Raw genomic sequence first — 25,734 nt, forward strand, 5'->3', positions numbered from 1 at the left:
GGTGATCGCCCGTCCTTCACAAGCTTCTCAGCATCCAGCCTGCCCCGGTGCACCTTAGCACGGGCAAAGGCCCTACGGGCACCTTCAATACAGGCGGAGCGCTTGATGACTTCAAGCCTTGGACAGGCCTCCACCAGCTGCCGCACCAGCCCGAAATAGCTCCCAGGCAGAGCCTCTCCAGGTCGCAGCCGAACTAGGAGGCCCTTCATGGCCTGTTCAGCCACCTTGTGGAGCTCGACCAGTTGCTTCAGCTGGTCGCTCAGGGGCACGGGGTGTCCGGCCTCAGCATACTGAGACCAGAACACCTTCTCTGTCGAGCTACCCTCCGCGGCTCGATAGAATGCGGCGGCATCGGATACACTCCGGGGAAGATCTGCAAATGCTCCTGGAGAGCTCCGGATTCGGGTAAGTATCAAGTAGCTCACGTTTATATGTTTGCTTTGCATAAATAATGCCTTACCCGCCGCTATCTTCTTCACCTCATCCAACTCCTGGAGGGTCTTCTGGGATTCGGCCTTGGCAGACTTGGCATTTTCAATAGCCACCGCGAGCTCGGATGCTCGCGTCTTCGAGTCAAGCTCCAAACTCTCATGTTTCTTCATGAGAACCTGGAGCTCTTGCCGCACCTTGCCAACCTCGGCCTCATACTTCTCCCGCTCGGTGTGCTCCGCGGCCGCACTCTTCTCGGCCTCGAGCAGCGCTTGCTTAAGGGTCACCACCTCAGACGTGGCCCCTAGAATAGCCATGTTAATCCTGTCATTTCTTGCAATTGCCCCCTTTTTATGTATATTCAAACAAGGTATTTCTTACCTTCCTTCTCCTCGAGCTGCTTCTTGGCACGCCCGAGCTCTTGCTCGGACTTCTCGAGGCTCCGCTTCAGCGTGTCCACTTCCGCAGTCAGTGTGGCGGACGCCAGCAGAGAAGCCTGCATACGCATATTGACTCCTTTTGTTAGACTCCTGCGAATTCTTTGATCCTCTATTCGGCTTTTCTTCCCGAACGCCCAACAGAGCATCAGGGGCTACTGTCTATGCGGTAATATTATTTACACATTATTTACTTACCTCAAAGCCTGTCAAAAGGCTAGTACAAGCTTCAGTCAGTCCGCTCTTGGCGGACTGAACCTTCTGGACCACCACACTCATAATAGTGTGGTGCTCCTCGTCGATGGAGGCGCCTTGGAGCGCCTCCAACATATTGTCCAGCGCCTCCGGTTGGACGGGGGCCACCGGCATGGTGGACTTGCTCCTCTTGGAAGGAGGTCCCCTGCCGGACTCCGGAACCTTTGAAGGTTCCGGAGCGGTGTCCGGCCTAGAGTCGGACTTGGAGCCTTGGGGGGTTTCATCCCCTTTACTCCTGGAGTCTGGGAGGTCGCCTTGCGGCGCCTCCAGGACCACCTCCTCCCTGCTTGGAACCTGTTGGGACAACACCTCGGTGTCATCCATAGGGCGGGGGTAGGAAGCCGTCGGAAGCGAGTTCACATCCGACGAGTCCAGTGAGCCGCTCGACGACGCGTCGAGCCGGTCTTTGGGTGGGCTGCATGAACATATTCGACATAAGGGAAGGATGTGCAATAAACGAATACTATGAATTACTCCAGTATCCGGATACTTACGATTTTGCCAGGGGCTTGCCCTGGGCTGCCACTCCTCTCCGCCATCGTTGGCATTGGTGGAGTAGTCCGGAGGAAGGGTTTTCCCCTTCTTGGACCCTCCGGCCTCCTCAGAGAGGGCGGCCTTCCTTTTCTTCTCTCCTCCTGCTGGAGGGGGAGAGGTTTCTTCTTCTTCCTCCTTGTCTTCACGAGAGGAAGGCGCTTCGGGACCGTCGGATGATTAATCCAACACCTCCTGGCGCCGGGCACTCTTTTGAGTCCCCGTGGCCCTTTTCGTGGCCTTCTTCTCCGACACCACATAGGGTGCCGGAACCAGCAGCTTCGCCAAGCGAGCATCTGCTGGGCCTTCGGGCAAAGGAGCCGGACAGTTGATCTGTCCGGACGTCACCTGCCAATCCTGTCAAAGGTAGGGGAGCTTAGATCCCGCATGGAATCAAACTATGATAGCCTAATATCCTGTAAAAGGAAAAATAACAGCTTACCGCATGAGCGTGATGCTGCGTACTGAATCCGCGATCCTCGGTAGCGGATGCGGGAGCCTCAGCGCCCTTGAAGAGCATCCTCCAGGCATCTTCGTACATCGTGTCGAAGAGCCTGTTTAGAGTTCGGTGCTGTGCCGGGTCGAACTCCCACAAGTTGAAGGCCCGTTGTTGACACGGGAGGATCAGGCGGATGAGCATAACCTGGACTACGTTGACAAGCTTGAGCTTCTTGTCCACCAGGGTTTGGATGCATGTTTGGAGTCCGGTCAGCTCTCCTTTTTTACCCCAAGACAGGCCCGTCTCCTTCCAGGAGGTGAGCCGCGTAGGGGGGCCGGATCGAAACTCAGGGGGTGTGACCCATTCGGCGTAGCGCGGCTCGGTGACGTAAAACCACCACGATTGCCACCCCTTCAAGGTCTCCACAAAGGAGCCCTCGAGCCACAGGACGTTGGCCATCTTTCCCACCATGGCACCACCGCACTCCGCCTGGCTGCCGCGCACCACCTTCGGCTTGACATTGAAAGTCTTGAGCCATAGGCCGAAATGGGGGCAGATGCGGAGGAAAGCCTCGCACACGATGATAAACGCCGAGATGTTGAGGACGAAGTTCGGGGCCACATCATGGAAATCCAGGCCGTAGTAGAACATGAGCCCCCGTACAAATGGATGCAGAGGGAAGCCCAGTCCGTGGAGGAAATGGGGGAGGAATACCACCCTCTCATGGAGCCTAGGGGTGGGGATGAGCTACCCCTTTTCGGGAAGCCAGTGCGCGATGTCGCTAGACAGATATCCGGCCTTCCTCAGCTTTTCGATGTGTCCCTCCGTGACGGAGGAGACCATCCACTTGCCTCCTGCTCCGGACAGGACTGGAGAAGGTTGAGGTGGTAGTGCGGACTTGGGCGCTGGAGCTCGAGTGCGCAAGAATGGATAGGCAAAGGAGGAAGAAGGCGTGGGTGAAAAGGTGGATCCTTATCCCCTTATATGGGTGGACGCAACTACATGTCCCCACCAGCCTAGTAAAACTCGCTTATCTCCAAGCGTCGTAATCAAAGGCGCGGTTGGGTTACCCATGCCCATATTGATGAGAATCCCGGAATAAGGGGACACGATCTCTGCTTTGACAAGACGTGCCAAGGAAACTGCCTCGCATAACGCGCTGAGGTGGGATAATGAAACGACTCGGATAAAGGCTTGGCCGTGGTGTGTCACACTACGGGATACGTCAGCAAATTAGATTTGTGTAAATATTATTCTCTCTATGGCAATATGTGGAAACCTTATTTTGCAGAGCCGGACACTATCTTTGTGTTTAAAAACTTCTATGAAGTACTTGGAGGAGGAACCCGCCTTGCAATGTCGAAGACAATCTGCGCGCCGGACTCGTCATCATTGAAGCCTGGTTCAGGGGCTACTGAGGCATTCCTGGATTAGGGGGTGTTCGGATAGCCAGACTATGCCTTCAGCCGGACTCCTGGACCATGAAGATACAAGATTGAAGACTTCGTCCCGTGTCCGGAAGGGACTTTCCTTGGCGTGGAAGGCAAGCTTGGTGATACGGATATTCAGATCTCCTACCATTGTAATCGACTCTATGTAACCCTAACCCTCTCCGGTGTCTATATAAACCGGAGGGTTTTAGTCCGTGGGACAACATACACATCAACAATCGTACCATAGGCTAGCTTTTAGGGTTTAGCCTCTTCGATCTCATGGTAGATCTACTCTTGTACTACCCATATCATCAATATTAATCAAGCAGGACGTAGGGTTTTACCTCCATCGAGAGGGCCCGAACCTGGGTAAAACTTCGTGTCCCCTGCCTCCTGTTACCATCCGGCCTAGACGCACAGTTCGGGACCCCCTACCCGAGATCCCCCGGTTTTGACACCGACAGACCCCCATCCCAGAACGCCGAAAGTAGCCCCCGGGCCCAAGGCGTGCCCGGGCTTGGCTTAGCAGAAAAGCGAAGGGGAAAGCACGAAGCACCGTGGGCCCCAATAGCCTGCGGCCTTGGGCGCCGTGTGGCGATTGATTGGACGTGGGCGTTTGTGCTTCCCCATGATGCCTCAGCAACCGCCCATCTGACAAAAGAGGTGCCCGGGCCAGACTTACTCGCTTTGTTCTTGTTCGCCTTGCACCAGATCCCCTTCCTCGCTCTTCTCCTTCCAGCTCCCAAAATCCTCCAGATTTGCCTCAATCCTTCCCATCCAGCACGCTATGGCGCCTCGCAAGTCCCCGACCGAGGCTTGGTGCTCGATTCGTGCTTTGCTTGCTTTCTGCCGCTGAGGCTTGTCATCAGCATTCTTTTGCCAGGCTGGCACCTCCAGCAAAGAGGTTGAGAGGGGCTTCTGCGGCCCTTCTTGGGGCGAGTCCATCTGCCGGGGTGGCGCCTTTATCTGCTGGGGAAAGGGGCGGCGAGGCTCGTGCCTCCCCTGCCCGATCGTCTTCGCGAGGCCAACTTGGACGCTCCGACGAGGAGTCAGCCCCCGTGGCCCCGCTGACCCTGGAGGCGACTGCGCTCGATGCTGCAGCCGGGGTAGCCAAGGCCCAGGGTGTTCCTTCCTGCCAAGTTGTGATCACGCTATCGTCTTCTCCTCCTCCACCGGTTCCCATCTCTTATGATCCCTCTGCCGCCGTCCTGGACCGGGTCGCCAATGAACTGAGCCAGCTGCGGGAGGATCTTCTGAGCGCGGACCCTCGCCTAGTGGCCGGGCGCCTGGAGCTAGCTTCTGGTTGGGCCCGTTCTGCTGCCTCCGTCCGAGCAGCGCTGAGCCAGGCCATGTCGGCCTCCGATGGGGAGAAGCAGGCCACCAACCGAGCCAAGGCGGCCCGCGACGCCGCCCTGGGCGACGCTGCGGCTGCCCAGGGCCGCTGCAAGGCACTGGAGGTCGAGCTACAAGGCCTGCGCGATGAGCTCGCCAAGGAGGTCCGCGGCCGCCAGGAGAAGGAGAAGGAGATGAAGGCTCGGGAGGCTGCCATCAAGGACCGGGATGCCAAGCTTGATGACCGCTGCGGCCGGTTGGAGACGCTGGAGTGGTCGCTGAAGGCGGAGAGGACCGAGCTAGATGCCAAGGCGAAGGTCCTGGCCGAGGATCGAGTGACCTTCACGCAGCTGGAGAAGAAAGCTCGCGCCGCGCTGAAGACGCTTTACGAGGGCGGCTTGGAGGAGCCGTTGGCTGGTGCGGAGGACGGCCCCGCAGAGCTGCTTCCCTTCCTGGTCCGTGCGCTCGAAGACGTCGCAGGTGGCCTCGGCCCCACGGACGAGGCCGAGGCTCGTGCGCTGTCTTTCGCGGCGCTGACGCACGTCCTCAGCCACGTCTACCTGCGCGACCCCGACGTTGACTTCGACAGCCTGTTGGAACCCGTGAGCGGCGACCTTACTGTCGTTGCTGCTGAGGCCATGAAAGGCCAAGCCGAGGCTTCGCTGGGGAGGTTCCGCGCCTTCAGTACCTTGCCCGGGTGCGGTGCCGCCAGCTCCGCGGCCTCAGGAGGCGGAGTCACCCAGCGTGACTCCACCACGGGCGGCGGCGCCACTGGGGAGTGATCCCTTCGCGGCTTCTATCATGTTTTTACTCCTGCAACATGCACCATGCCTCGCGGAGGCGTTTAAACTTGTGTTTGGCGTCGTGAAACAATCTATGGCTTGTAATATTTGCTTTGAATTCTCTGGAATTTGCATTTTTTTCCCTCCTATTTGCTTGCGCTCTTTGTCGGCAGGGCCCGGCCCCGCGCATACCGCAATTGTTGTTAGCCCCGACCAGAAACCAGGACGGGACTAAGGAGTGAGGGGCTACGTGGCAAGTTAGGCTCCTGAGTCGCGATGCTCAGGAGTCCCCCTTGATGCACGAGCAACAAGTAGGAAGGGGGGAGCAAAGGAGTGGATTTGTCGTTCTGCGTCAGCAGGGCCCGGCCTCGCGCATACCTCAACCGCCGTTAGCCCCGACCGGAAACCAGGACGGGACTAAGGAGTGAGGGGCTACGTGAGTAGTTAGGCTCCTGAGTCACGCTGCTCGGGAGTCCTCCTTTACGTTCAAACGAGTTTTCATACCTTGGCTCCGCTCGAGGAGGGGCGTGTGACGACCAGGTCCGAGGGACCTGGCTGGGTGGCATGCGCTCGGGCATGGCCCGGGCGTAGCCCCCGTGTCCAGCCCCCTCGCGCGGCACTCCCGAGGGGAGGCGTTGCGACGGTGCCGGACACTGAGCTCCGGGCTATCTAAGGTCGGTACGGCCGTGGGCCGCCCTCAGTTGTTTATCACCAGCGCGGAGCATAGCCACTCCTCGGCAGTGTCGTCAGCCAGCACAGAGCATGGTGCTTCCACTGGTGCGTGGGAGGGGGGCTCCCCTCCGGGAGGAGCCCCCGGTGCGTGTACAGCCCCACCCTGACGCGTGGTCGGCACGGTAGGGCTAGGAGAGGTGTATCTGGGCACTCGTGAGCCAGTGCGGAACTCACGAGGCCCTACCTCGAGGCGGGTTGCGCCTGGCTCTGGGCCTTTATCAATGGTGTGTTCCTGTAGGGTGGTTAGAATGCAAATGCTCTACGTCCTCAGGTCCCGGCCCTCGAGCGAGCTCAGCCGCCGCTGGTATGACAGGTCGCGATGCCATGGGTCAAGGCCAGGGGTGAGGACTAGAGAGCCAGTAGGAGCCCATGAGTCGTGATGCTCAGGTACCCCCCTTTTAACGTGCAAGCGCTTTGCATGAGAGCGGAGGAGTCCGCGATAAGCAGCAGATGACAATCATGGGAACCAGATTAAGCGGAGGAGCAAATTCATTTCAGGTAAATGCGGGAAAAGCAAACGCCGCTGGGCCAGGCCCGAGCAGCTTGGGGATGATGCAGCCCGAGGGGCGCCCCCAACAAGGTAGGTAAAAGAGCATAAGCAAAACGGATACATGCCGCAGGGACGGACCCACGTGACCTGGGAATGACGCGGCCCAGTGGGTGCTCCTAGCTAAAAATGGAACTTTGAAAGATGTCACCTGATGCCATTGGAGATGCACTGATGCCGAAGAAGCGGGCGGCGCGTGGTGAAGACGTCGACCCTCACGAGCCCCCAGGCCCAGGAGCCTCGGGAGGCTCCGGGGGCACAGGCGGGTTTTCGAGGGCCATCTCCATCTCCGCCAGGACCGCACAATGCCCGACCTCCTGAGCCTCCAGAATGCTCCTCAGCAGGCGCTGATGAGCGGCGGCCGCGTTCGGCAGGCCGAAAGGCATGCAAACGTAGCTGTGAGGCGGACCCTCGCAACGCCCCGCGCGCGAACGCCAGAGGCGCTCCTGAGACACGGCTCGGTTGAGCCCTGGCACGTCGATGCAAATGCGCAGCCCACCATCCTCGCCTGGATGTGGGGCTGCGGCGGGCAGGCGACGGCTGTCGCGCATGACTCTCGACTCCTGTAGCTCCTGGGTGTTTCTTGCGATGAACTCCTGAGGGTTTGGTTCTCCTTGCCTTGTACCTTCCTGAGGGAAACGTTCCTGGAAGCACCCCTCCAAGTGGTGCCCGAGCGCCTCCCTCGTGACCTTGGAAAAGTCGGTGGCTCTCCAAGAAAGAGCCCCCGAGCCCTGCCTGAGGAGGGCGCCGGGCGCGCCTTCCTATGTGACAGAGGGTGGCACTCCCTGAACGGGCGCAAATCCTGACGGAACGCCTCCGGAGGCGCCTGCCACCTTGCGGCTTGGGCCAGGCGATGCCTTCTTCTTCTTAGGGGTCATCTCAGGAAGTCTTCCACTCCTATGATCTGGGTCTTTGATTGCTACGGCTTGGAAGGCACGCTCAAGTGAACACACTACGTCCCTTTCCTCACAGGGTACTGTGATGACTCCACCGCTTCCTGGCATCTTGAGGACATTGTAGCCATGGTGAGTCACTGCCATGAACTTGGCTAGGGCTGGGTACCCGAGGATGGCGTTGTATGGCAGGCGAATGTGGGCGACGTCGAAGTCGATGAGCTCGGTGCGGCAATTGTTGCGCTGCCTGAAGGTGACTAGAAGGCGAACCTGCCCTATTGGAACAGTGGAACCATTAGTGACTCCTGAGAAAGGCTTGGTCGGCTGAAGCTGATCATGCGGCACTTGGAGATTGTCGAATGTCTCGACGGACAAGACATTGAGTCCTGCTCCGCCATCGACGAGGGTCTTGGTGACCTGCACATTGTTGATGACTGGGGAGCAAAGCATCGGGAGGACTCCGGCCGTTGCCGCGCACTTGAGCTGATCCGCTAAGCTGAACGTGATAGCGCACGCAGACCACCTGGGAGGGCGCGTGGCCTCAAGCTTGGTGAGGACTGCATTCACCTCGTGAGCAAACTGCTTGAAAATGCGCTGTGAGGCTGGGGCCTGGGCGCCACCCAAGATGCAAGCGATTGCGCACGGTTCCTGGAAGCCCCCAGCCCCCTCGTCTTGATGCTGGTCTTCATTCCTCCTTGGTGGTGGCGGTAAAGGAGGGAGGCATGCGTTGCCGTGCGGGCAATCCTCACGAGGCTGATCCCTCCAGCCTCCCTCACGAGGCTGGTCCTGCCAGCGATCCTCGCGAGGTCGATCATGCCACACTTGGCGAGGGCCACGGTCTTCCCATCGTTGTCCACCTCTTCCTCCTCCTCGGCCATAGCCCCTGTCGTTGCGCTCGGGGCGTGGGCCGATACGCCCATCTCGCACGGGCCTGAGCTCTTGGCATTCATTAGTGTTGTGGGTGTGGAGGTCATGGTACACGCAGTATCGGCTGCCCTTGGGTGACTCAGGCTGATCCCTGCCTCGCTTGGTGTCTGGTTCCGCTGCGAGCACAGCAGCTCCCTTACACTTCACGTCCTTGGCCTTGAGCTTTTTCTCTTCTGGGTCGGCAGCCGGGAGCTCGAGGAGGGAGAGGCGCCCTTCCTCAACCCTGGCGCACTTGGTCGCCAAGTTGAACAGCTCCAGGGATGTGCACAGGTCTTCATGGATTGCTAGTTCCTCCTTCATCTTGATGTCGCGCACGCCATTGGAGAAGGCGGAGATAATGGCTTCCTCGGTCACCCTGGGGATCTTGAGGCGAGCGTTGTTGAAGCGCTGGATGTATTTCTGCAGGGTTTCCCCTGGCTGTTGCTTGATGCGGCGTAGGTCGCTCATGGCCGGGGGCCGGTCGCGAGTGCCCTGGAAGTTAGCGATGAAGCGAGTGCGCATCTCGTCCCAGGAGGAGATCGTGCCAGGAGCCAGGTTCAGGAGCCAGGTGTGGGCGCCGTCCTTGAGCGCCATGGGAAACCAGATCGCCATGACCTTTTCATCTCCGTTGGCGGCTTTGATGCCCAGCTCATAGAGCTGTAGGAATTCCGCGGGGTCCGCCATGCCAACGTAGCGGGGGGGCAGATCAGGCTTGAACTTTCCTGGCCATGCGACAGCGCGTAGCTCGGGGGTGAAGGCGCGGCAGCCTGCTGTAGCCACCAGCACCCTTTGCTGCTGATGGGCTTGCTCCTGGGGGTTACCACACGCTGCCACTTGGAGCAGCGCGGGGTCTTGGCGTGGAGGCGCAGGGACGCGGTCTTGGCGCGCCGGTGCTGGGAGCCCGCGAGCACCTTCTTGGGGACGAGGGATCTCTTGTCGGCTCCTTTCTTGTCGCACAGGCGCCGGACGTGGAGGGTCTCGCCCCGGGGCTACGCGCCTTGGAGTTAGGGCGCCTTCTTGGGGAGGAGGCGGCAGAGGCGCCTCCTGATCCTCGCCCCCTGCACGGAATGGAGGGCGAGGGAGCGAGAGGGATGGCAAGGGAGAGCCCCCTGCAGCGCTGACGAGCTCGCTAATGCGGGCGAGCCGGTCTTTGTAGAGGTCGTCGACGGGGCGGTAGTGCAGGACCTCTCTTCCCAGGAGCAGCGCGGCGTGCGCGTCCGTGGGGGCGCGACGGGCATGGGACGATGAACCGGCTGGAGTCAGCTACGGGGTGGCGGTGCGGCCCTCCCGCCGCACCGAAGGATGCGGGGACGAGGCCTGCTGCTCGTTCCCCACCAGGCCGGTGGCGGCGTTGGCGGCAGGTGACGGGGAACGACGGGGACGTCCGCCGACGGGCGCCGTCTGGGCGACGCGGGTGGCAAGAGCAGCCCGGCGCTCGGCGCGAGCCCGACAAGCGTCAGCGATGGACACGATGGAAGATCACACGCGAACGCCGGAAGAAAGATTCCGGCGCACCCCTACCTGGCACGCCAAATGTCGGATTTCGGGTTCCGGCAGACCCTTAAGGTTCGAACTCTGGGGTACGCACGAAGATCATTCCCCTACCGACTCACATTCCTATGGCTCGCAAGAGATCTAGGCCGGAAAGAAGAACACACAAGGGACACGAGGTTTATACTGGTTCGGGCCACCGATGTGGTGTAATACCCTACTCCAGTGTGTGGTGTAGTGGATTGCCTTAGGGGCTGATGATGAACAATGCAGGGGAAGAACGGCCTCGCGAGAGGTGTTCTTGAGCTGGTGCGGTGTGTTCTGCTTGGTCTCCCTCTCTCTGTGTGTGTTTTTCCTTTTTTCTCCCCCCCTCCCTTTCTCTCTATGGTGGCTAGTCCTATTTATAGAGGCCCTGGTCCTCTTCCCAAATAATGAGCAGGAAGGGCGCCACCAATTGGCCATTTTGAAGGGGAACATCCAGTACAAGTTATCCTAACCAAAGGTGGTCTTCGGCTGCCAAAAGCACTGGTGATGACGCTGTCTTGGGCTCCACGGTGACCTCCGTCCTGCGGCACTACTGGTCTTGGTCTCGTTGCACCAGAATGGTAACCTTTGCCCGATGCCTTGGCATGTGCTTGCTCCCTTTGCACCGAAGGGGAAACAAGGACACTGCGCAGGCCGGCGCCCGCCTGGCGCCCGCCTGATCTCGATCATCATGGCTTGCGTCACGGGCTCCTCGCGAGGTGGCCCTGCCTTGATCTCTCCGCCTCCTCGCAAGCCTGCCTGATGAGGTTGCTCCTGAGGAATCTTCCTGTCATCCGCCCCGTAAGGCTTGGCCCCTTGCGAGGGTCTTGAGCATGAGCTGATGAAGTTGGGCCGCGCTGGGCCCCCACTCGAGCCACTCCGCGGGCCGCAGGCAGGCAAGTCTGGGGACCCCCATTCCTAGAACGCCGACAGATCTCTTATATGGATGATTGCTTATAGCCTCATATTTCTTCTCCAATATTTGGGTTTTGTTTGGCCAACTTGATATATTTATCTTGCGATGGGAAGAGGTGCTTTGTGATGGGTTCAATCTTACGGTGCTTCATCCCAGTGATAGAAGGGGAACCGACACGTATGTATCGTTGCCATTAAGGATAACAAGATGGGGTCTATTTCTACATAAATAGATATTGTCTACATCATGCCATCATTCTTATTGCATTGCTCCTTTTTCCATGAACTTAATACACTAGATGCACGCTGGATAGCGGTCGATGTGTGGAGTAATAGTAGTAGATGCAGGCAGGAGTCGGTCTACTAATCTTGGACGTGATGCCTATATAATGATCATTGCCTGGATATCATCATGATTATTTGAAGTTCTATCAATTGCCCAACAGTAATTTTTTTACCCACTGTATGCTATTTTTCTCGACAGAAGCCACTAGTGAAACCTACGGCCCCCAGGTCTCTTCTTTAATATATTTGCCTTTGTGATCTATTTTGTTTGCTTTTATTTTTAGATCTATTAAACCAAAAATACAAAAATACCTTGCTGCACTTTATTTTATTTGGCATTTGGTCTATCAACTTATTACAACTTTCTCATGTCCGTTTGCCAATTTCTGGCACCGTTACCCGAAAGGGATTGACCACCCCTTTAATAAATTAGGTTGCTTGTATTTGTTATTTGTGTGCAGGTGCCATTCATGTAGTGTTGCGTGGTTCTCCTACTGGTTTTATAATCTTGGTCTCAACACTGAGGGAAATACCTACCGTTGATGTGCTGCATCATCCCTTCCTCTCTGGGGAAATACCGACGTAGTTCTAGCAAGAATCACTTGTCTATCCCTCCATGGCCATCGTCCACGAAGGACTTGCCTCACTCAGGTAGATCTTCATGAAGTAGGCGATCTCCTTGCCCTTACAAACTTCTTGGTTCAACTCCACAATGTGTCGGAGGCTCCCAAGTGACACCTACACTAGTACGCGTCGGTGCTATACAAACGGTTTTTAACCCCTTTCCACGCCCGCATTTGGAACCGTCGCCTAGTGAGTGTGGGCGATAGGGGGTCCTTCCCACACGACCCAGAAACCATCGGGGATATGCCCTCCTAGCACACACGCTCGGCAAAATGAGGTCGTGTGCGACCGGCGAGCACTCAAATACGGAAAAAGGTACAGTTGAGCTAAAAAATATAATTATACATGCGAAATTGTTTCCGGTCGCAAGTACATCCCACACAGTCAGTCCCCGCTAAACGTTTCCGTTCGTATGTACATCCCACACTGTTGCTCCAAGGTAAACGTTTTCGTTTTTGACATGTACATCACACACAATTTTTCCCGTTAAATCATTTGTGATAGTGTTGCCATTGCAAATTATATTAACAATTTTATCGTTTGCATTATTGAATGCATCACACACGGTCCATAGAAGATACTGTGTGGCAAAGGTTGTCCATCACACACAGTTTTTATGTGGTAAACGTTTGCGCAAGGTGGCATAACGCAAACAGTTTTCAAGAGAAAGTCGTGTGTGATTGTTCATTGATCCAACACGGTTTATTCCTAGAAACTGTGTGCGTTGCCTGAGGTCATCACCCACGGTATTTTTTCAATAACCATTTGCAATAGCAAAACCCAATTAGCAGGCTAATTCGCCATTAGTAGGCTAATTACCCTATTATTAGTAATCCATTTATTAATCTAATTAACATTCATATTAATATATTCCATTTCCATATTAAGGAAGCAGAATTTCATAATTGAAATACATCAGAGTACAACATGATATAGCTTCAGCACTCAGCTACCCCATTACACAACTGCACCAGCACCAAGTTTCACATGCAACATGTAGAACCTTTCAAAATTAGCGTCATAGACGGTATATAGAAAGATGCATCTCATCTGGAAAACTGCTGAAGCGGAAGGCGAATATTGATCCTTCATTCATGTTGAAGGTCTTTGCAACTTTAGGCCAGTGCTTGTGGATGATTGACCGTCTATCCTTCGTCCTCTTCAGAAACACTTCAATATTGAACCATGGGTGTTGTATGAAAACCTTCCTCGCCTCCTGACCATAGAGGTGGTTTGAGAGGTAATCATCAGTGAACTGCTTTGGAAAGGCCTGAAAACAAGGATATTGCATAAATATCTTCTCTATATTGGAAATGGGACAAATGAATAAAAAAGGCAAGGTGTAATAGTTAGTACCATCCTGTAGTGAACTGATGTCTTCTTCATTGTGCAGACAAATATATTGTTGTTTTTTGTCGCCAATTTCTTTATCCTAACAATCTTTCTGAGTTTCTTGATGATTTGATTGATATTCATGGAAAACTCATTTCCCCATATGCAAAAAGGGTCGAACAGTGGGTCAAAACCTCTGACAGCAGGACCTACATGTGCAAGACCAAATTGTTAAAAACCTAAATATTAGAATGGTTCCTGCAATTGCACAATAATGTGCTATTAGACAATGGACCATGCACATGCTAACCTCGATTGTAAACCTCGGTGCTTCCCATTGTTTCCCTGCAACACATATAAGGTAGTTAGTCATCAGGTTAAGTAAGGGTTCGCATGCCATTAGTAAAATATGTTGATGAAAAATAAGCACATTGCAGATTCATCAGATTAATTCAAGCCACATGGAAAACCCATTTATCCAAACCAAGCATGATTAAGAACTAGGAAATATAGCACTTGTATATGTTTCTCATGTATTAAGTGCAGCCAAATTCGATTTATTCCTCACATGCACAACAATAAAAAATTCTACCCACGATAATTGGACATCGGATTGCAAAATTGAACCAAGCAGTTAACTAAACACCACAACAAATGAACCAAACATTAACTGAGCACCACATTGCACAATATAACATACTCCTAATAGAAGATCGGATAGTTAGCCAAACCAAGCATGCTTAACAACTTGGAAATATAACAATTGTATTTGTTTCTCATGTATTCACTATAGCCAAATTCAATTTATTCATCACATGGTATACAATAACAGAATGCACCCACAACTATTGAACATCGCATTGCAGAATTGAACCAAACAGTTAACTAAACACCACAACACAAATGAACCAAACGTTAACTGAGCACCACATTGCACAATGTATAACCAAACCAAGCATGCTTGACAACTTGGAAATATAGCAATTGTATTCATTTCTCATGTATTTTGTAAAGATAAATTTGATTTATTTCTCACATAGAAGACAATACAAAATTGCAGCCTGAAGAATTGAACATCACATTTGCAGAATTGAACCAAACAGTTAACTGAAAACGACAACTAATTAACAAAACAGTTAATAAGTTAGCACCACACTGCACGACATATATAACATATACACTAGAGCAACATATTGCATGGTAAAATTAGATAGCACAACTCACTAGAATTTGTGAAGGAAAGGCCGGAGCAGCACACGCAATGGGTAAACCGAGCATGCTTAACCGGCGTAGCTAGCAAATGGCAAGGTGCTCCTCAAGATCTGGGGGTCGGCACGAATGGCAGCCATCGCGACCTCATCCGCCCTTGCGGCCGCGATTTGCTTCTCCGCTGCCAGATGCTCCTTGATATCCTGGCTATACTGCATGCACCATGGCTTAGGGCGGCGCTTATTTGGTGGAGGGGTCGGTGATTTGGGTGGAAGGTGTCGTGCTCGCACCGGCGGTCGGGGCATGTGGGATGTGGAAGGAGGAGGAGGATGGGGGTCGGTTGTGGATTACCTGCCTGGATAGACGAGGCCGAGCAGCATGAAGGAGGGTCGCTGGCGAGGAGGCTGCAAGCAAGGAGTGAAGGTTTCAACTTGGAAAGGAAGGAGGAAACAGGGGAAATGTGGCTTTTGGTAAGGGGGAGGGGCGGGGAGGTTGATATTTCCGCAGAAGCCGAAAATTTGGAATCGCTTCGGCGAAAAAACTGGCATGCAAAGTGTCATCAGACACAGTCCCTTATTCAGAACTATGTATGATATGTGAACATCACAAACAATTCAGATAGCTTAACCCGTGTGTGACGAGTTTGAATGTCAAAAATTTTGGTTCAAATTTCCCTGGTTACAGTGGTCATCCACGTCATTGCATAATTTGGGTACACAAAGGAGACTACAGCACACCCACACTTCTTAATCGAGCAAGTTCAGCAATTAAACAGAGCTAGCGGACCTAAACATTACTCTAACAAATTAAAGACCGGCGCTCTTAATTAAACAAAACAAAGAGTACTAGTACTACGGCTGGTGCTCGTCGATCTCCGCCGCCGCCTCCATGTCCAGCTCACGCCTGACGGTCTCCTGGGGAAGGGGTTCCATGGCATCCATCGCACCATACTCAACAAGCATCTCGCCATCCGCATCCGCCATCTCTTTGGAAAAGGCCGCCACGAGCTGGGCGTGGGCGGCCGCGATCTGGGCTTGGACGGGCTCCGTCGTCACAAGGTATGCGACGGAGGAATGGACGGCTGCTCGAACGCTCTTGGCATTGCCAACTCTTCGGTCGTGGGTTGCCGACCGTTGTTGGAGAAGCTTATTCGATTTGACCGCCACGAGCTGGGCGTGGGCAGCCTCGACATGGTCGTGGGCAGCCTCCATCAGGGCTAAAGTCGCCGCTGCGAAACGGACAGTTGCAGTGCCTCTCTCGCCAGTTGATGTTCCCGAGGCAAATGTTGCTGCCACCACCTAAGAAGCAACAGCGACCATTTGGGCTGCCTTGGTCGCCTGGTCGCAGATTGCGGTCGTGCTCATGCACCTTGTTAGCACACGCATGGCGGCTGCGGGCGCGCTCTCACCGAATTGGGCCACCAAAGTTGCCCTCACGACGCGGGTCCACGTGCCCATCTTTCACCGGCGATGATTGAACAGTGAAATGATATTTGGGGAGCGAGCTAGTGTGCTTGAGACGCCGGTTGTAGACTGTAGCCGACACACCTTCTCGCATAAGCCATAGGCGTATTATACACCTACGGTGCTCCAGGATATTCTGTGCTGCATCTCACACGGTTAGTGATAATACACTGTGTGCGATCTACTCGATTTTTCATCTTGATTTGAATTACATAATGGGGTCACAGTGGCAATGGACGGTATTTGAATTGCTAGACATTTTATCTACAGTGAACATGCAACTATATGTGTGTCGTAAAAGAATTTGAATTATTCAGGGTTCGTTTGAACATTTTATACATTAAGTTGGTTTTCTGGCCATTTCAAGTGCACAATTCAAAATTAAACTACATGCACATGCTCCGGTGCACCAACATGGGTTGTAAAATCATATATGTGTCAATGGGTTTATGCTTATGTCCCATGCAAGAAATGGGGATGACATTCGAACACCACGACACCATGGCTCTCCGGCAAACGTCGACGTACTTGCTTTTGTAATTCTAGTAAATCCAAAATTCGTCCGAAATTCATGAAACTTGGCATGCTATCATGGAGCGGTGATAACCCACAAGTATAGGGGATCACAACCGTTTTCGACGGTAGAGTATTCAACCCAAATTTATTGATTCGGCACAAGGGGAGCCAAAGAATATTCTCAAGTATTAGCAGTTGAGTTGTCAATTCAACCGTACCTGGATAACTTAGTATCTGCACCAAAGTATTTAGTAGCAAAGTAATATGGAAGTAACAGTAACGATAGCAAAAGTAGTATTTTTGGGTTTTGTAGTGATTGTAACAGTAGCAACAGTAAAGTAAATAAGCGAAGAACAATATGTGAAAAGCTCGTAGGCATTGGATCGGTGATGGAGAATTATGCCGGATGCGGTTCATCATGTAACAGTCATAACATAGGGTGACACAGAACTAGCTCCAATTCATCAATGTAATGTAGGCATGTATTCCGAATATAGTCATACGTGCTTATGGAAAAGACCTTGCATGACATCTTTTGTCCTACCCTCCCGTGGCAGCAGGGTCCTAATGGAAACTAAGGGATATTAAGGCCTCCTTTTAATAGAGTACCGGACCAAAGCATTAACACATAGTGAATACATGAACTCCTCAAACTATGGTCATCACTGGGAGTGGTAACGATTATTGTCACTTCGGGGTTGCCGGATCATAACACATAGTTGGTGACTATAGACTTGCAAGATAGGATCAAGAACTCACATATATTCATGAAAACATAATAGGTTCAGATCTGAAATCATGGCACTCGGGCCCTAGTGACAAGCATTAAGCATAGCAAAGTCATAGCAACATCAATCTCAGAACATAGTGGATACTAGGGATCAAACCCTAACGAAACTAACTCGATTACATGATAAATCTCATCCAACCCATCACCGTCCAGCAAGCCTACGATGGAATTACTCACACACGGCGGTGAGCATCATGAAATTGGTGATGGAGGATGGTTGATGATGACGACGGCGATGGATTCCCCTCTCTGGAGCCCCGAACGGACTCCAGATCAGCCCTCCCGAGAGGTTTTAGGGCTTGGCGGCGGCTCCGTATCATAAAACGCGATGAATCCTTTTCTCTGATTTTTTTCTCCCCGAACACGAATATACGGAGTTGGAGTTGAGGTCGGTGGAGCAACAGGGGGCTCACGAGGCAGGAGCGCGCCCAGGGGGCAGGCGCGCCCCCACCCTCGTGGACAGGTGGAGGCCCCCTGGCATGGATTCTTCTTCCAGTATTTTTAATATTTTCCAAAAATAAGTTTCGTGGAGTTTCAGGTCATTCCGAGAACTTTTGTTTCTGCACATAAATAACACCATGGCAATTCTGCTGAAAACAACGTCAGTCCGGGTTAGTTCCATTCAAATCATGCAAGTTAGAGTCCAAAACAAGGGCAAAAGTGTTTGGAAAAGTAGATACAACGGATAAGTATCAAGAGGCATCAACATGCCGTGGTAAAAATTTTGTCCCATTTGGGGCAGGTTTGAGTATAAGCTTCTCATAAACCAGAGCTTCTCACAACAAGTGTGATGATTTTGGTAGGGAACATTTCACCTTTCTGGATGAAACGATATATGTTGCCTCTTCTCGATTTCAAAACTTTTCCTAGTGTCAACATAGAACAACAGGAGTGTTGTGTCGATTTTTGGAATTTTTCGGGGTTCACTTGGACATTTTTATACATTAACTGAGTTTTTTTTGCGAATACGCCGAAGCGTATGATTTCATTGATAGGAGAGGGAAAACAAGTACATGGGAGCAGCTTACACAAGCGTAATCAGGTCCGAGGAAAAACAGGGATTGGGGTGGCACAGCCCTACAAGATGATTACGGATTCCTCGCGGGAGTAATGGCCGCTAGGCCCCTGGCACCCGCGGAGGCCCAAGACTGAGCTTCGTCGTGGATAGTCTGAAGGAGGCGTGAAGCAGAAGGGTGCTCTGAAGGAAATATGCCCTAGAGGCAATTAAGTTATTATTTATTTCCTCATATCATGATAAATGTTTATTATTCATGCTAGAATTGAATTAATCGGAAACATAATACATGTGTGAATACATAGACAAACATAGTGTCACTAGTATGCCTCTACTTGACTAGCTCGTTAATCGAAGATGGTTGAGTTTCCTAGCCATGGACATGAGTTGTCATTTGATTAACGGGGTCACATCATTAGGAGAATGATGTGATTGACTTGACCCATTCCGTTAGCTTAGCACTTGATCATTTAGTATGTTGCTATTGCTTTCTTCATGACTTATACATGTTCCTATGACTATGAGATTATGCAACTCCCGTTTACCGGAGGAACACTTTGTGTGCTACCAAACGTCACAACGTAACTGGGTGATTATAAAGATGCTCTACAGGTGTCTCTGAAGGTACTTGTTGAGTTCGCGTATTTTGAGATTAGGATTTGTCACTCTGATTGTCGGAGAGGTATCTTTGGGCCCTCTCGGTAATGCACATCACTATAAGCCTTGCAAGCAATGTGACTAATGAGTTAGTTGCGGGATGATGCATTACGGAATGAGTAAAGAGACTTGCCGGTAATGAGATTGAACTAGGTATTGAGATATCGACGATCGAATCTCGGGCAAGTAACATACCGATGATAAAGGGAACAACGTATGTTGTTATGCGGTTTGACCGATAAAGACCTTCGTAGAATACGCGGGAGCCAATATGAGCATCCAGGTTCCGCTATTGGTTATTGACCGGAGACGTTTCTTGGTCATGTCTACATAGTTCTCGAACCCGTAGGGTCCGCACGCTTAAAGTTCTGTGACGATCGGTATTATGAGTTTATATGTTTTGATGTACCGAAGCTAGTTCGGAGTCCTGGATATGATCACGGACATGACGAGGAGTCTCGAAATGGTCAAGGCATAAAGATTGATATATTGGAAGCCTATATTTGGACATCAGAAGTGTTCCGGGTGAAATCGGAATTTTACCGGAGTACCGGGAGGTTACTGGAACCCCCCCCCCCCCCGGGGATGTAAATGGCCTATTGGGCCTTAGTGGAGAAGAGAGAGGGCAGCCAGGAGGTGGCGCGCGCCCCCCTTGCCCCAGTCCTAATTGGACAAGGGAAGGGGGCAGCGGCCCCCCTTTCCTTCCTTCTCTCCACCTCCTCCTTCCCCCTTCTCCTAGTCCTACTAGGAAAGGAGGAGTCCTACTCCCGGTGGGAGTAGGACTCCCCCCCTTGGCGCGCCCTCCTTGGCCAGCCACCTCTCCCCCCTTGCTCCTTTATATATGGGGGCAGGGGGCACCTCTAGACACACAAGTTGATTTGTTGATCTCTACCAGCCGTGTGTGGTGCCCCTCTCCACCATGTTCCACCTCGGTCATATCGTAGCGGTGCTTAGGCGAAGCCCTGCGTCGGTAGCAACATCATCACCGCCATCACGCCGTCGTGCTGACGGAACAATCCCGTGAAGCTCTGCTGGATCGGAGTTCGCGGGATGTCATCGAGCTGAACATGTGCTGAACTCGGAGGTGCCGTATGTTTGGTACTTGGATCGGTCGGATCGTGAAGACATACGACTACATCAACCGTGTTGTGCTAACGCTTCCGCTTTCGGTCTACGAGGGTACGTGGACACACTCTCCCCTCTCATTGCTATGCATCACCATGATCCTGCGTGTGCGTAGGAAATTTTTTGAAATTACTACGTTCCTCAATAGTGGCATCCGAGCCAGTTTTTATGCGTAGATGTTATATGCATGAGTAGAACACAAGTGAGTTGTGGGCGATACAAGTCATACTGCTTACTAGCATGTCATACTTTGGTTCGGCGGTATTGTTGGATGAAGCAGCCCGGACCGACATTACACGTACGCTTACGCGAGACTGGTTCTACCGATGTGCTTTGCACATAGGTGGCTGGCGGGTGTCAGTTTCTCCAACTTTAGTTGAACCGAGTGTAGCTACACCCGGTCCTTGAGAAGGTTAAAACAACACTAACTTGACGAACTATCATTGTGGTTTTGATGCATCGGTAAGCACGGTTCTTGCTCAGCCCGTAGCAGCCACGTAAACAACAAAGTAGAGGACGTCTAACTTGTTTTTGCAGGGCATGTTGTGATGTGATATGGTCAAGGCATGATGCTATATTTTATTGTATGAGATGATCATGTTTTGTAACCGAGTTATCGGCAACTGGCAGGAGCCATATGGTTGTCGCTTTATTGTATGCAATGCAATCGCCCTGTAATGCTTTACTTTATCTCTAAGCGGTAGCGATAGTCGTGGAAGCATAAGATTGGCGAGACGACAACGATGCTACGATGGAGATCAAGGTGTCGCGCCGGTGACGATGGTGATCACGACGGTGCTTCGAAGATGGAGATCACAAGCACAAGATGATGATGGCCATATCATATCACTTATATTGATTGCATGTGATGTTTATCTTTTATGCATCCTATCTTGCTTTGATTGACGGTAGCATTATAAGATGATCTCTCACTAATTATCAAGAAGTGTTCTCCCTGAGTATGCACCGTTGCGAAAGTTCTTCATGCTGAGACACCACGTGATGATCGGGTGTGATAGGCTCTACGTTCAAATACAACAGGTGCAAAATAGTTGCACACGCGGAATACTTAGGTTATACTTGACGAGCCAAGCATATACAGATATGGCTCTAGGGAAATAAATAATACAATTCTAGCATGAATAATAAACATTTATCATGATATGAGGAAATAAATAATAACTTTATTATTGCCTCTAGGGAATATTAATGATGTGATTGACTTGACTCATTCCGTTAGCTTAGCACTTGATCGTTTAGTATGTTGCTATTGCTTTCTTCATGACTTATACATGTTCCTATGACTATGAGACTATGCAAATCCTGTTTACCGGAGGAACACTTTGTGTGCTACCAAACGTCACAACGTAACTGGGTGATTATAAAGGTGCTCTACAGGTGTCTCCGAAGGTACTTGTTGATTTGGCGTATTTCGAGATTATGATTTGTCACTCCGATTGTCAGAGAGGTATCTCTGGGCCCTCTCGGTAATGCACATCACTATAAGCCTTGCAAGTAATGTGAATAATGAGTTAGTTGCAGGATGATGCATTACGGAACGAGTAAAGAGACTTGCCAGTAACGAGATTGAAATAGGTATTGAGATACCGACGATCGAATCACGGGCAAGCAACATACCGATGACAAAGGGAACAACGTATGTTGTTATGCGGTTTGACCGATAAAGATCTTCGTAGAATATGTGGGTGGGAGCCAATATGAGCATCCAGGTTCCACTATTGGTTATTGACCGGAGACGTGTCTCTGTCATGTCTACATAGTTCTCGAACCCGTAGGGTCCGCATGCTTAAAGTTTTGTGAGGATCGGTATTATGAGTTTATATGTTTTGATGTACCAAAGGTAGTTCGGAGTCCCAGATATGATCACGAACATGACGAGGAGTCTCAAAATGGTCGAGACATAAAGGTTCCTATATTGGAAGCCTATATTTGGACGTCGGAAGTGTTCCGGGTGAAATCGGGATTTTACCGGAGTACCGGGAGGTTACCAGAACCCCCCAGGGATGTAATGGGCCTATTGGTCCTTAGTGGAGAAGAGAGAGGGCAGCCAGGAGGTGGCGCGCGCCCCCTTGCCCCAGTCCGAATTGGACAAGGGAAGGGGGCGGCGGCCCCCCTCTCCTTCCTTCTCTCCACCTCCTCCTTCCCCCTTCTCCTACTCCTACTAGGAAAGGAGGAGTCCTACTCCCGGTGGGAGTAGGACTCCCCCCCTTGGCGCGCCCTCCTTGGCCGGCCACCTCTCCCCCCTTGCTCCTTTATATACGGGGGCAGGGGGCATCTCTAAACACACAAGTTGATCTGTTGATCTCTCCCAGCCGTGTGTGGTGCCCCCCTCCACCATATTCCACCTCGGCCATATCGTAGCGGTGCTTAGGCGAAGCCCTGTGTCGGTAGCAACATCATCACCGTCTTCACGCCGTCGTGCTGACGAAACTCTCCCGTGAAGCTCTGCTGGAACGGAGTTCGCGGGACGTCATCGAGCTGAACTTGTGCTAAACTCGGAGGTGCCGTACGTTCGGTACTTGGATCTATTGGATCATGTAGATGTATGACTACATCAACCGCGTTGTGCTAGCGCTTCCGCTTTCGGTCTACGAGGGTACGTGGACACACTCTCCCCTCTCGTTGCTATGCATCACCATGATCCTGCGTGTGCATAGGAATTTTTTTGAAATTACTACATTCCCCAACATGCTCGCCATCAAAGATGCATGCATTGCGGTGTTTCCAGATGCTCCATGCATTGAGAAGGATGAGAGAGGCAAGGCCTTTTCGAAGGCTGGAAGGAGTCGAGGCCATGGAGGCTGCCCACCACTCGAGGAAGTCTCCGTCACCGGTCGACGCCGTCGTTGTTAGCCAGCAGGAGGAGAGGATGTCATGCCAAGCACCATGCGAGAATGGGCAAGCGATGAGGAGGTGCTGCATCGTCTTGGTGGCTTGATCGCAGAGCACGCACCGATCAGCGTGAGGGAGTCCATGCCGGGAGAGGCACTCGGCAGTCCAGCACCGGTCTTGAAGCGCAAGCTAGGTGAAGAATTTGACTCGTAGAGGAGCCCAGCTGCGCCAGGTCAGCTCCGGGTGCGGGGGAGGAATAGAACCGGTGAAGAGGGCCTTGTAGCAGGATGCAGCCCTGTATTGCCCAGAATCCATCCAGTGCCAAGAGATGGCATCTGGCGTGGTGGAGAGGATGACGTCTGGAGATGCGTCCAGATGTCAATGTACTGTACTGTCGCGGCGACCCCAAGAGCGCCCTGGAGGTCCCTGACCCAGGCCCGGTTGGCGAGCCCGTCAGCGACAGAATGGGCCTTGCGTCGACAGCGCGACACCATGGCAAGGAGGGCCGGCGCAATCTCGGTGATGGACTGCCCCTGCACCCAGCTGTCTGTCCAAAATCGATAGGCTCGTCCATCCCCAAGAGTCTAGCTCATGGAGGCCCGGAAGATGCCTCTGATATCTGACTCGCAGGGGATCGATAGGTGGTTCCAAGGCCGAGATGGGTCCGTGAGCTGAAGCCATCGCCAGCGCACCCGAAGCGAGATGCCGATGCGCTGCAAATCCCGCACGCCCAGCTGGCCAGCTCAATGGGCATGCGGACCTTACGCCAGTTAACTGCATATTGCCCACCTTTGGCCTCCTTGCTGCCGTGCCAAAGGAAGTCACGGATGATTTGGTTAATCTTCTTCAGAGTGGATCCGTTGATGGAGGTGGCAATGAGCATGTGGACCGGCATGGCGGACAGAATGTGGCGCACGAGCGCAAGGCGCTCACCACGGGAGAGGAGCGATGCCCGCCAGGTAGGGATCTTCTTCGCCATGCGCTCCATGAGGGGAAGGAGGGCAGAGGCCGACACCTTCCGAACCGAGAGGGGGAGGCCAAGGTAAGTAAGAGGAAAGGGGACGATCGCGCAGGCCAGCTCAGCCCCGATGGCCTCAATGTGCTCCTGGGAGCACTGGATGGGAGTAGCGAAGCACTTCACGAAGTTGGTGTGAAGCCCAGAAGCGGCCTCGAACATGTGCAGCAGCCCGCACACTGCCCGTAGATCCTGGGAGTCAGGATGGCAGAAAAGAACCACATCGTCCGCGTAAAGCGAGACACTTCAAGCCATGTGCCTCCGTGTGAGCCGCTGAAGAACCCCGCGCTGGACCGCACGCTGGATGAGGGAGTTTAAGATGTCAATCACGATGACAAAGAGCATCGGGGAGACGGGGTCACCCTGGCGGAGCCCCTTGGCATGCCGAAGAGGGGGGCCGGGCACGCCGTTGATGAGAATCCGCGAGCTCGCCGTGGAAGTGAGAATCAAGATCCACTCTCTCTAGCACGGTTTGAAGCCAAGGTGGCTCAAGATGTCAAGGAGGAAGCGCCAAGAAATCGAATCAAAAGCCTTGGCGATGTAAAGCTTGAGGAGGACTCGAGAAGCTCGGATGTTGTGAAGTTTGCGGGCCGTTTGTTGAGCTAGGATGAAGTTGTCGTGGATGCACTGACCCGCAATGAAGGTGCTCTGGTTTGAAGAGATGAGCTCGCTCAAACGAGGGGCCACTCGAAGGGAAAGCACCTTGGCGAAGAGCTTGGCCAGGAGGTGGATGAGGCTAATGGGACGATAGTCCGCGAGTGAGGAAGCATCCGGTTTCTTGGGGAGCAAGGTGAGCAGCGCTTTGTTGAGCTTCTGGAACCCGCGCCCGTTAAGGGCATATAGCTTGGCAAAGGCCTCGCAAATGTCATCCTTTACAATGCTCCAACTAGCGCGCAGAAACTCTGCGGTAAAACCATCTGGCCCCGGTGCTTTGCCCGACGGCAGAAGCTTGACAGCGTGCCATATCTCCTCCTCCGTGAAGGGCTTCTCGAGGTCCGAAAGGTCAAAGGAGCGCCGGTCAAACTCCTCGAAGTTGAGAGTAAAAGGCATCTCCGTGTGCGACCTGATGATGCTCGAGAAGTGGTCGTAGGCCACCCGGGCCATGGCCGCCTCGTCCAAGACGTAGTTGTCCCCAATACGCAACTGAGTAATGCGATTCTTCTACTTTTGGTGGGCAGAGTGGATGCGAAAAAAAGCAGAATTGGTCTCGCCGTCCTTGAGGCAGGAGAACCACGCTCGCTGGCATGAGATAAATCGTCAAGGCAGGCCAGCCCTAGGTAAGCGCCTTTCAGTTTACATCAAAGCCAAAACTCGGTGGGGGAGAGCGCCCGCTTGTCCTGGGCCTCATCCAGACGCGCAATGAGCTCCCGGGAGAGGAGGAGTTGGGTGGCGATGTCTCCTAGAGTGAGGGCGCCCTAGCTCTGAAGACAGCGTGCGGTGGCCTTAAGCCTCATGTAGATGCGCCTGAAAGGGTCCGGGTCGGGCTCAACAGCGTTCCAGGTCAGCGACACCACGTCGAGGAAACCATCCATCTTGGGCCAGAAGCGCTCAAAGTGGAAGCGCTTGGTGCCACCCGAGCATGGGACACAGTCGATCAGCAGCGGGGCGTGGTCAGACGCAGCAGAGGCAAGGCAGCGCAACAAGCAGTGGGGTTGGGTCGTCTCCCAAGACGGAGTGCACAGCACTCTGTCGTTGCGAACCAAA

This window comes from Triticum urartu, chromosome 1, assembly GCF_003073215.2.
Source record: "Triticum urartu cultivar G1812 chromosome 1, Tu2.1, whole genome shotgun sequence".
NCBI classification, from domain to species: Eukaryota; Viridiplantae; Streptophyta; class Magnoliopsida; order Poales; family Poaceae; genus Triticum; species Triticum urartu.